Source organism: Corythoichthys intestinalis, chromosome 22 (genome assembly GCF_030265065.1).
Source record: "Corythoichthys intestinalis isolate RoL2023-P3 chromosome 22, ASM3026506v1, whole genome shotgun sequence".
NCBI classification, from domain to species: Eukaryota; Metazoa; Chordata; class Actinopteri; order Syngnathiformes; family Syngnathidae; genus Corythoichthys; species Corythoichthys intestinalis.
Genome location: NC_080416.1, coordinates 21460830 through 21473098, shown reverse-complemented (window position 1 = coordinate 21473098; position 12269 = coordinate 21460830). Strand labels below are relative to the sequence as shown.

Genomic DNA, 12269 nt, shown 5'->3' with positions numbered 1-12269 from the left:
ACACCCCTAGAAAAAACATGTCTTATATGCCACTCTTTCCAATGCTAAATCTGAATAGATACATTGAACACACACACAAAAAAAAAAATGCTACTTTTTTTTTTTTTTTTTTTTTTTACCTATCGCGGCGGATTCTGGTACCCATTAACCGCGAAAAACGAGGGATCACTGTATATTACCTTTTTTTCTTTAATATTAAAAAGGACACAGTGTGGTGCAGAGGTGTACTTATAACAATAATATTTTATAGAGAAAAAATGATACTATTTACAGTGGCGGCAGAGAGTTGGGAGAGTGTGACACGTTTACGTCTTTCTGGTGGGGGGGGAGTAACAGAAAATAATTGAGAAGCACTGTATTATGGAGATGTATCTGAAATGAGTCAAGTTAAAAGCAGGTAGCACCTGGTCTCTTTTAAATATTGGGAATATCTGGAGGTGGGCTTCGGAAAAGCGAAGCAAGTTTTTTAGGCCAATATTGTATAAGGAAACCGAGCGTTGCAGCGAGGAACATGCATGAGAGTCAAAATTAAAGTGATAAAATGAGAACAAACTGTGATAAGAATCTAGAATGATTAGAGGCACAAAAAAAGGCAGTCACAAAGAAAGAAAGAAATTGGAAAACGACAACCTTTTTATCAGTTATACAACAATGGCAGAGCCAACAAGAGAAGATGTTTCCCATCGGTTCAAAAGCACTGACACATTCCTAGCTGGGGAAATTTCCCCAGCACCTCCACTCCCAGCGAAAGGGTTTAGACTGTCAAGGCTACAAACAGTCAAGATATAAATTTAACTGGGAATCAGGTCCCAAGCTGCTCTGCATGCATTAAAAAAAGTGCAGTGTGCCAGCGCGAGGAGAGGTACACCTTTACTACACATTATTTTGGGAGCAAGACAGTCCCCAGATTTATTCTAATAAAAATAAAGGCTTTGCTCAAAGGGCCTACATTGTGAAAATAAAAGTACGAAGGCTGTGGTAAAGCTCAAACAAGGCAGAAAGTCAGACAGAAATTGCAAAGAATCTGCCCAATATTTCTTTCTCTGTTTATCATCACTCTTGAGGTTTAGTTCCACTTGAGCCAAACACGCGTATGCTTTTGGGCCAAGCAGTAAACACAACAATTTCTCATAAAATTTTTCCACATTGCCTCCAAGCAAGGGAGTAAACAGGACACAAGGATGTAGCTGTGGGTGGCGGTGTGGCAGTGACATACAGTTGAAGGAGTTACTCATGACCTGCAGCTGTATTCAGTAATGACATTTGTCAGTGGGGTCTCTTCTTTGCTCTGTAGTGAAACAGTTTTGCAAGAAAGGGGTTTCTATTTCTATCAGTACTGTTCGATTTGAGTCAGTGACTGACAGCATGTGTTGTTCCATGACATTTCATATTATCCGGAGGGTGTAAGATCAGAGTGGTGCATCGTATGTGAGTGCGTGTGTGTGTGTGTTACAGTGAAAAACGAAGGAGCAGCATCTGACATTATCTAGCACCCAAACCCCTGGCAATGCAATTCAGAGAAGCACAACGAAGTAATTTGGGGTACTTTTCCCAATGAACAAAATAAACTTCACGATTGAATTAAAGTAAACGTAGGGAAAAAGGTAAAGAATAAGGAAAATAAGACTCAGAATAAGTGAGAACACACTATAATACTTCCTCTACCTACTTGTGATAAAATATTCTGGTTTTAATAGATGTGTCTTCACACTAATATGAAAGCTACAGTGATGTATACCTAATAGAAAAAATAAAAATGAAAAACAGCCGACTATTTTATACTTTGTTTGCTTTTTCCGGTTTTTCGGTCTATAAGTCGCAGTTTTTTTTCATAGTTTGGCTGGGGGTGTGACTTATACTCTGGAGCAACTTATGTGTGAAATTATCAACACAGTATTATATCATTTCACATGTTATTTTGGTGTTTTAGAGTGACATTGATGGTTTGGTAAACTTGTTAGCATGTTCTTTATGCTATAGTTATCCGAATAACTCTTAATAGCTATGTTACATTACCATACCGCCCCCGTTTGCATTTCGTTGTTCATGCATCATGAAACATTATCATACAGTACACTTATTCAGCATGTTGTTATCTATTGTATTTTTATTTTAAATTGCCTTTCAAGATGACATCTATTCTATGTGTTGGATTTTATCAAGTAAATTTCCCCCCAAAGTTGCGAGTTATACACCGTTGCAACTTATATATGTTTTTTTTTTTCCTCTTTGTTGGGCATTTTATGGCTGGTGCGACTTACAGTGGGGCAAATAAGTATTTAATGAACCACCAATTGTGCAAGTTCTCCTACTTGAAAATATTAGAGAGGCCTGGAATTGTCAACATGGGTAAACCTCAACCATGAGAGACTGAATGTGGGAAAAAAAACAGAAAATTACATTGTTTGATTTTTAAAGAAGTTATTTCCAAATTAGAGTGGAAAGTATTTGGTCACCTACAAACATGCAAGATTTCTGGCTGTCAGAGAGGTCTAACTTCTTCTAACAAGGTCTGACGAGCCTCCACTCGTTACCTGTATTAATGGCACCTGTTTTAACTCATTATCAGTATAAAAGACACCTGTCCACAAATCAATCAGTCACACTCCAAACTCCACTATGGCCAAGACCAAAGACCTGTCGAAGGACATCAGAGACAAAATTGTAGACCTGCACCAGGCTGGGAAGACTAAATCTGCAATAGGTGAAACACTTGGTGTAAAGAAATCAACTGTGGGAGCAATTATTAGAAAATGGAAGACATACAAGACCACTGATAATCTCCTCCGATCTGGGGCTCCATGCAAGATCTCACCACGTGGCGTCAAAATGATAACAAGAACGGTGAGCAAAAATCCCAGAACCACACGGGGGGACCTAGTGAATGACCTACAGAGAGCTGGGACCACAGTAACAAAGGCTACTATCAGTAACACAATGCGCCGCCAGGGACTCAAATCTTGCACTGCCAGACGTGTCCCCCTGCTGAAGCCAGTACACGTCTAGGCCCGTCTGCGGTTCGCTAGAGAGCATTTATATGATCCAGAAGAGGACTGAGAGAATGTGTTATGGTCAGATGAAACCAAAATAGAACTTTTTGGTAGAAACACAGGTTCCGGTGTTTGGAGGAGAAAGCATACTGAATTGCATCCGAAGAACACCATACCCACTGTGAAGCATGGGGGGGAAACATCATGCTTTGGGGCTGTTTTTCTGCAAAGGGACCAGGACGACTGATCTGTGTAAAGGAAAGAATGAATGGGGCCAAGTATCGAGAGATTTTGAGTGAAAATCTCCTTCCATCAGCAAGGGCATTGAAGAGGAGACGTGGCTGGGTTAGTTTTCCATTTTCCACCATGATTTGCAAATACATTCTTTAAAAATCAAACAACGTAATTTTCTGTTTTTTTTTTTTTTTTTTTTTCACATTAGTCTCTCATGGTTGAGGTTTGCCTATGTTGACAAATACAGGCCTCTCTAATATTTTCAAGTGGGAGAATTTGCAAAATTAGTGGTTGACTAAATACTTATTTGCCCCACTGTATACTTAGGTGTGACTTATAGTCCGAAAGATACGGTAAATGTACAATATTCTAGATAGGAGTGAATATGGAATTGGATTAACTGATTCGTAAGAATATGATCAATTACATAGATTTCAACCAGTGTTTCCAACCTTTATGCGACAATACCCATTTTACATAAAAATATCACATATCAAAACATATATGGGGAATAAAATATGGCTTGTGTTAATTTAGAGATTTAATTTAGAAAATTTGGCGACGAATGAACTTTCGGACTAAAATAGCTAAAACTGCATTTCCGGTTAAAGACCGAATGTTTACCACATTTTCACAAATAATGTGAAGGATCATAGTCCTCAAGCGATGACCCAATCAAAACACGGCGAGAAACAACACTACTGACCCAACATGTCCGCGGTTTGGAAGTACAGTATTTTGAGGTAGGAGATAAATAAATTATTAAATGCCAAAAATAAATTTTCTTCATCGCTGCTACATGCTCGTTCTGAAGTTTATGTCCCGCGTTACATCAAGATCAGTGCATTTGAGCTCATGTGTGAGTAGTTTGGAGTTAATCAAGCAAGCAGTATCCAAAGAAAGTAGCATTTCGTTGCATACATTTGTGTTTTTGGCTTAGAACAATAATTTTATGGCACGACCGCTTCCTCTTTTTGTCGCATTTTTCCCACGACTTCCACATCCCCTTTGCCAGTCGCAGTTTAATCCGGTCGGGAGCGACTTTGCTTGGCTTAATCGCCGCTAGGACTCAGCTCACTCGCCTCGCTCTCGATGGATTCTCGATCGATTCCAGTTGTTGCACAAGAAAACAGCGAATCTTATTTTAAGGAATACGAGGATTTGTAAAGAGAACGGAGTAGTTGTCTTGTTTTTTGTTGTTGTTGTGAACTACAGTTCCTCACAAAGTACATCGAGACCTCATTTAGCTTAGCAATTGAAGGCGCGAGACCCATTTTTCGAGTGTTCCAAACTTCCAAGAATAGGGATTTATCAAAGTTTCATCGGCCGTAATGTCCACCGAAAAGAATGCTACGACGACGTCAACACCTCTGCTGTAGGACGCGCTCAGAGTTTGCCAGAAAATGCTCACTGCTGCCTGGAACCCCTCCCAAGGGGTTTCAGAATCTGCACCTTGCAAATGAAATTTCTCGAGCCTCAGAGGTCATAGAGCATTTTGGAAGATGCTTGAAACATCACGGCGTTATTTTTTCAGTAAAGGGGTAATCTAACTAATTACTTTATCTGCCGTTACAACGCCATTACCATTACTGACGGTCAAAAGCGGTGCGTTACTTACTTTGAATAAATTGAAGAAACTACCAGCCGTAGCGAGTCCACTCTGCTCTGTTTATTTGTCATCCAAGACTTGGGGTGCATTGAGGTTCATGGCAATGAAAATAGTAAACACACATAGCCTACCTTTGCAAGAATGATGGAGTTCGCGTCTGATACGGTCATAATGTGCAGGTCCTGCACCCATCCGTAGCAAAACTGTTCGTAGCTTTGTAGCGATTTGCAATTTCGGAATCGCTGATGAGTTTAGTAATATACACAAAACAATAAATACAGCAGAATGTCCATTTCGCTTAATTGTGGAAGCCCGTCAACATCTTTTCTCCATTTGTCTTCGGCTTGCACGTAAGGGTCAACATTATTCACATCCTTAAGTTTGATCACATGTCTGTTCTTCGCCTTAGTAACGAGTTTGTCTCTTCATCGAACTGGCAAGTTGAAGTTTAATGCCCCGTGAGCCAGACCTGCTTCCAATATGGCTCCATTGTTGTCAATCTCTCGTGACCCCCCATTCTGTGACGTAAACGCTCCAGCCTAATAGCGCAAGTACTTCAGAGGCGGTGTTTTTACACACAAACCGGAACAGCGCGTGCGGCAAATACACACAAACACAAAACAGATGCAGAGGGATATGATGGCAGAGCATTCAGTGGAAAATTTGTCCCTCACGAGGTGGAGATATCAACACTATTTCAAGTTGGTCGAAATTAAAGGAAAGAACGTGCATGTAAAGTGTAATTTATGTCCCGGGGCAAAGCTTTTGTCGACATCTGTGGTAAGCAATTCAAATCTGTTTGTTTTTTGTTGCACTTCAAGTGTAGGATAAATCTGTTGCTGGTGAGGTGCAATAAATATTACACGGGTCTATAACACAACTACCGGTCTGTACTTCTCTATTCAAATGACTCGAATGCTGCTCAGAAAATTTCAAATTTTTTGACATACAACAACTTCTTTTTAAAGTAACAGAAATAGTTACTTTCCCTGGTAACTAGTTACTTTTACTACAGAGTAATTCAGTTACTAACTCAGTTACTTTTTGGAAGAAGTAGTGAGTAACTATAACTAATTACTTTTTTGAATTAACGTGCCCAACACTGATAATAGCCAAGTTAAAGGGCATTAATTTGAAAATAATGGAATAAAATGATTTGTATACATGTTTTTTATATGTATACTATTTCAATTTACAGTTTTTCGGCCAAGTATGTCCAATATTCAGTTTTCGGTTTCAGCCGAGAATTTCGCTTTCTGTACATCCTTAGTTAATTTACTCACAAATTTTGAAATCTATTGTATGAATGATAACAGTTGTGTGGATACACACACTCATTTTCCTGGACTGTCTGCAGTCTAATCGAAGAGCAAATAATTGTTCTGCTATATACATCACTGATGAAAAATAACACATTGTGGAGTGAAGGCCCCCTTGCTGGAAATAACTGCATGAAGCAATATATGCAAATACATTTTAATATCACTATCAAGGCATTGTGGGTTCATCTCAAGACAGCACAGTCGTGCACTTGCATGTGCCACTCTTGGTTCATCAAATCAATTGGTCTTCATGGCAGATCTCATTTTTGTGATTTCCGATCAGCCTACTCTTTTCTTGCATATTTCAAACACCCATTCCCATTTTCCGTCCTTTTGTTTCAAAGCGACCTACTTTAATTGCTATATTCCATAGTGTGAACTTAGCATTACAGTGCTCATTCATGTATGCTTTGGGGACCATACATTAGAGATGAATTGTGATAATGATGGGGAGGTGATCAAGAGGAAAAGATGAACGGACAGAAGATGATCAGAGACAGAAGGAGAGGAAGCGTTGATGAGACTCAGAATGGGGCTTAAATGATGCTCATCCAACCTTTTACCTTTTGGGCCATTATCTATTGTTTATGTGTCCAGCAGGATTGTCTGTATGCCTACATTTAGTAGTGTGTATCAACTGAAATTAAAAAGTTGTGTGCTCAACATGATGCAATTCAGTGGATTCGATGTTTTTATGACGCCTTTTTACAGCTCGAATAATGTTCTATAATAATCTGGACAACAAAACAGCATCATTTTCTTCTTTCCATAACCAGAAGAAAATCTCAGTTAAAGCATACCATGCTAAAGCCGAAAATATCTATTGGCAACCATGTAATGATAAAAAAAAAAAAAACAATTTAATTTCCTTAAAGTCAAGTTACCTCGTACACAATGTGACAGGGCCATGGTCAGGGCCAGCCCAGCCAATACACAGACTATGCAGCTGCTTAGGGCCCCTGACCACTAGGGGGCCCCCAATCTCGCAATTTTTAAATTTATATTCTATTTTGTTTACTACAGTTTGCTTTATTTGACTTTAGTGAGTTTTGATACTTGATTACAAGCTTAAAAAATAAAAGTTCTTCCTTAACTTCTTTTTCCTCTTTTAGAAAAAGGTTTGACGCTATCTACTGTAAGTACTGACAATCATTTGGAGTGAGAAGTTTGAAGTATGCAGTGCAACAAAATCAGATTAATATACAAAATATGGACGTATGGGTTGGTTTGCATGTATGGGTTTCACAGTACACTATGACGAAATGGTGGGCCAAAAATATGGGCCCCTTTGCATTATTTTGCTTAGGGCCCCCAAATGGCCTGGGCCGGCCCTGACCGTGCTCATAGATCAAATGCATGAACAAGAATTTAAATACACCTTACAACAACATAACTGCCAGTTTCACCAGCTTTACAGTATAATTGGCTGTGACTTTGACAGACTTTAAATGGGAGGGGAGAATAGTGAATAGAAATCAACACTGTCATCAACACTTTCTGGCTGTGACTCAGTCTTTGCCTCTTCCTTCAACCTCTACATCAAAACGTCATTACTCAAATTCATCTGAGAACAAACCAAATTAGATGTTCACTGAGCCACCATCGGCAAAGTTTTTTTCAAAACTATTATTTCATTATTAGAGAATTTAAAGATGTGTACCTTTCTAGATAACGTTGTGAAGAGAATGGACAAATATGGTTCCCAATAGAGAGTTGAGACACACGGATCGAAATAGCCTTGGGGCGGGGGGTAATTCATTATTAAAGTAATTTATATATGAGAAAATTACATATTATTTTTTTGTATCCCCACAATAAACCTGGTGTAAGAAGTTACACTACAGTATTTGCTCAATCCTGGTTTAATAGGGTTTTCAACTACCAGATGTCCTCAGACTCCTCACCACACACCCAGGTCACAGTGGAACAGCGTGCAGGGGGAGGAAGGGAGGTTATGCAGCAGCTTAGCGGCACACAGACGGCTTTTTTTTTCATTTATTTATTTATTTAAAAGGTGTTTTCAGTGTTCAAGTATAGTACTTGCACAGTCAGCCAGCACACACATACGCACAAAAAAAAAAAAAAAAAGTCAAAAGGGGCACTTTGGGCAAATAGGGCATGTTTTTTTGTATAAATGTTGTCTGACTTATTGGAATTTTTTTATTTATAAACCACAAACATTTTAAATTATCAAGAGCCAACATTCACAAAATGTACTGTGCTTGCCAGCAAACTGCCCAGCTTTTTGGACCAAAGTTTTTCGATTAAAGTCTTTCACTATCAATATACCAGATTAGGTTATAAAATTTGAGAGCATGTTTACCCCTTCAGCAGATTTACAGAGAAATGCTATGAAAGTATTGTGGCAGTCAGTACCAATCCAAACATCTTATTTAAACTTGTCTGTGGTTGTATTTGACTTTGTTGTCCTCAGGTGCAAGCTGCTGACATGGCAGGCTGTGAGGCAGCTCATCATTCGGTACCGGCGTGACTCCAGAGCATGTTTACCGACAACAGGTGAGCTTACTCGGTCTCTAAATCTTTGGTGGAGCGCAGGGACACACAGAGCCTTGTCCTACGGGAGCTAAGTGTTGATCAATTCAGCGAGCCAGTGTGGGAGGACAGAGGGAAGGGAGCCAAAAGAGAGAGAAAGGCCACTGCCATCGCTCTTCCACGATGCTCAGGATCTGGATCCGCTGGGCTCCCAGGCTAAATTAAAACAACCGGCGTCTCATTGATTCTAGCACTGACAGGGACCATACATCACCTCATACATAGCCAAGGAGAGGGGACAAGAGAAGAGAGAGGAGAACAACAAGGGGAGGGGGAGCAACAGGCGGGAAGTCGCGGAACAACGAAATAATACAGTGGGGCAAAGTAATATCAGGAGAAAAGAAGGAAGGAGGACTTATTAGAAAAAAATTGAAGGAAAACAAAATAATTCAAGCGTGGCCAAAGGTAAAAAAAAATATGGGTTTGTAGTGAAGGATAAGGAAAAGAGTATATTCATAGCTCTCTATATGGAAATAAAAGCTAGGATTTATGAGAAAGGGAAAGTAGAAGATGTTTGGAAGCTAAACCAAATTACCCTTTTCCTATTTGCTTACTGTATAAATAAAAAAAAATTGTCATCACACATTTTCTGCATCCAGGGTTTTCAAAAATGACTAAGGCTACGTCTACACTAGGACAGATAATAACCTTAAATGTGTAATTAGTTAGACTATACGGCATGCCGGCTACACTAATGTACCTCTTGTCCGGAGATTTCATTACACTGGGTAGAGGAGCGCATAATTTCATGAATGACGCCTAAGCCGCCTTGCATAGGCAGGCTATCCATATAGTAATACATACAAAGGATACAAAAGAAGTGATGTCACAGAGCGCGCCATTACGCATTATGGCATTCTAAATAATGGAAGCGAATGGTAAAGACGTAGCTTTCCTGCTCCTCTTTTTACAACTAAAAGAGCCTGTAGAATTTACTCTTTAAAATGTCCGGAGAAGACATTAAACATCAGGCTTTTTTTCCCCCTTTTTGTCATTCATTTCCATGCCTCCGGCACAATTGATAAGCCCCGTGCAACTAGACCATAATTGAGCATTAGAGGCAGCAACAAGAGTACGAGCAAGATTAGGCAGGTGAACAAGATATTTACCAATAAAAAAGCAACAATGAGAGGGGCAGGCCTTTAGATGGGTGCTGCACACATTTGTACAGTAGGTGGCAATGCGTGCCTGATAGTTGTTTGCAATCTGCGATTAAGCTAAAATTTGGAGTTTTGTGAGCTTCTATTTACAGTGCAGTCAATTTTATTGCTTGTATTTTCCATTCTGCACAGTTGGAAAAAAAAAAAAAGATCAGCCAATTAATTTCCTAGTTCTTTGAATATTGGCTCAGATCTCTCTGTTTGTTATATATACTTTATATATATATATATATATATATATATATATATATATATCTTTCCTCACCCTCTCCCCATCTCCCCTGGTAGGGTGGGTGGCTGTTAATCTCAAACTCGGGTCCTCTACCAGAAGCCTGGGACCTTGAGGGTCCTGCACAGTATCTTTTCTGTTCCTAGGACTGTACTCTTCTGGACGGAGATGTCTGATGTTTTTCCAGGTATGTGCTGGAGCCACTTCTCTAGTGTGGGGGAAACATATGGCCCCCTGTCATAGGGGCCCCAGTGCTCCTATGACCACAGGCACCACAGTTGCTTTCACCTTCTAGGCACTCTCCAGCTCTTCCTTGAGTCCTTGGTATTTGTGTAGTTCCTAGTGTTCCTTTTTTCTCATATTGCCATCGTTAAGGATGGCTACATTGATCACAACGGCTGTCCTTTGCTGCTTATCCATGTTCACGACGTAGGGTTGGTTGGCCACAACTGTCTTATCAGTCTGTATCTGGAAGTACCACAGAATCTTGGCCTCGGGTTCTCCAGTCCATACTATGCACAGATTTTTCTGTACACTATACTATGCCGTATATATATATATATATAGTATATATATATATATGTATACAAAATTTTTGCATCAAGAGAAAATACTTTTACTTTTTACTTGAAAACTAAATTTCAAAGCATTAATTTTACTTAAGAATCTTTTTCTTAGATACTTTTACTTCAGTAATATTTTTGCCCCCGTAGCTGTAATTTTACTCCAAAAAAAAAAAAGTGTGTTCTTTATCCACCACTGATAAACACACCTTAAACGGACACTGATAAAATATAGTCCGGATTTTCTAGACCAAAAAAATCTGTCCAAGTGTAGATGTAGCCTAAATCTGAAAAAAGTGCACAAAAGTAAGCAATCAGAATTTGACATTAACTAAAGGGCTGCATGTAAAGGATTCATTACATTGTTGTTTACAGGGGTAAAGGTTTGCATGATTTATGGCCATTTCAGCATATTTTCATCATTTTATACATTATTAAAACATAAGCATATATTCACTGTCTAAAGCTGTCCTTCATACTATGTTGATATACGACAAAAGATGCAAAGCACATGTTCAGTTATTATCTCAATATTATATAAATGCAATCTATTAAAAATACCTATAACATATGCAATATAATTGGAATAAAATTATAATTAAGGGTTTAAGTTAGTAACAGGTTTAAGTTACTTTTTTTGCATGCCAGTGGAATGAGGCAAACACACAGTGGGGCAAATAAGTATTTAGTCAGCCACTAATTGTGCAAGTTCTCCCACTTGAAAATATTAGAGAGGCCTGTAATTGTCAACATGGGTAAACCTCAACCATGAGAGACAGAATGTGGAAAAAAAAACAGAAAATCACATTGTTTGATTTTTAAAGAATTTATTTGCAAATCAGGGTGGAAAAAAAGTATTTGGTCAATACCAAAAGTTCGTCTAAATACTTTGTTATGTACCCATTGTTGACAATAACGGAGGCCAAAAGTTTTCTGTAACTCTTCGCAAGCTTTTCACACACTGTTGCTGGTATTTTGGCCCATTCCTCCATGCAGATGTCCTCTCGAGCAGTGATGTTTTGGGGCTGTCGTTGGGCAACACGGACTTTCAACTCCCTCCACAGATTTTCTATGGGGTTGAGATCTGGAGTCTGGCTAGGCTTCTCCAGGTCCTTAAAATGCTTCTTACGAAGCCACTCCTATGTTGCCCTGGCTGTGTGTTTGGGATCATTGTCATGCTGAAAGACCCAGCCGAATCTCGTCTTCAATGCCTTTGCTGATGGAAGGAGATTTTCACTCAAAATCTCTCAATACATCGCCCCATTCATTCTTTCCTTTACACAGATCAGTCGTCCTGGTCCCTTTGCAGAAAAACAGCCCCAAAGCATGTTTCCACTCCCATGCTTCACAGTGGGTATGGTGCAATTCAGTATTCTTTTTCCTCCAAACACGAGAACCTGTGTTTCTACCAAAAAGTTCTATTTTGGTTTCATCTGCCCATAACACATTCTCCCAGTCCTCTTCTGGATCATCCAAATGCTCTCTAGCGAACCGCAGACGGGTCCTGGACATGTACTTTCTTCAGCAGGGGGACACATCTGGCAGTGCAGGATTTGAGTCCCTGGTGGCGCATTGCGTTACTGATAGTAGGCTTTGTTATTGTGGTCCC

The 12269-nt window shown here is 39.4% G+C and overlaps 1 protein-coding gene across 1 annotated transcript in view; it reads left to right on the top strand.

Annotated features, from left to right (window-relative positions):
• col16a1 (collagen, type XVI, alpha 1) overlaps positions 1–12269 on the top strand; it is a 158553-nt gene that overhangs the window by 21138 nt on the left and 125146 nt on the right. The window contains exons 2-3 of the mRNA XM_057827320.1: positions 8590–8672; positions 10157–10284. The gene's annotated coding sequence lies outside the window, so the exon portion shown is untranslated. The remainder of the gene's footprint in view (positions 1–8589; positions 8673–10156; positions 10285–12269) is intronic.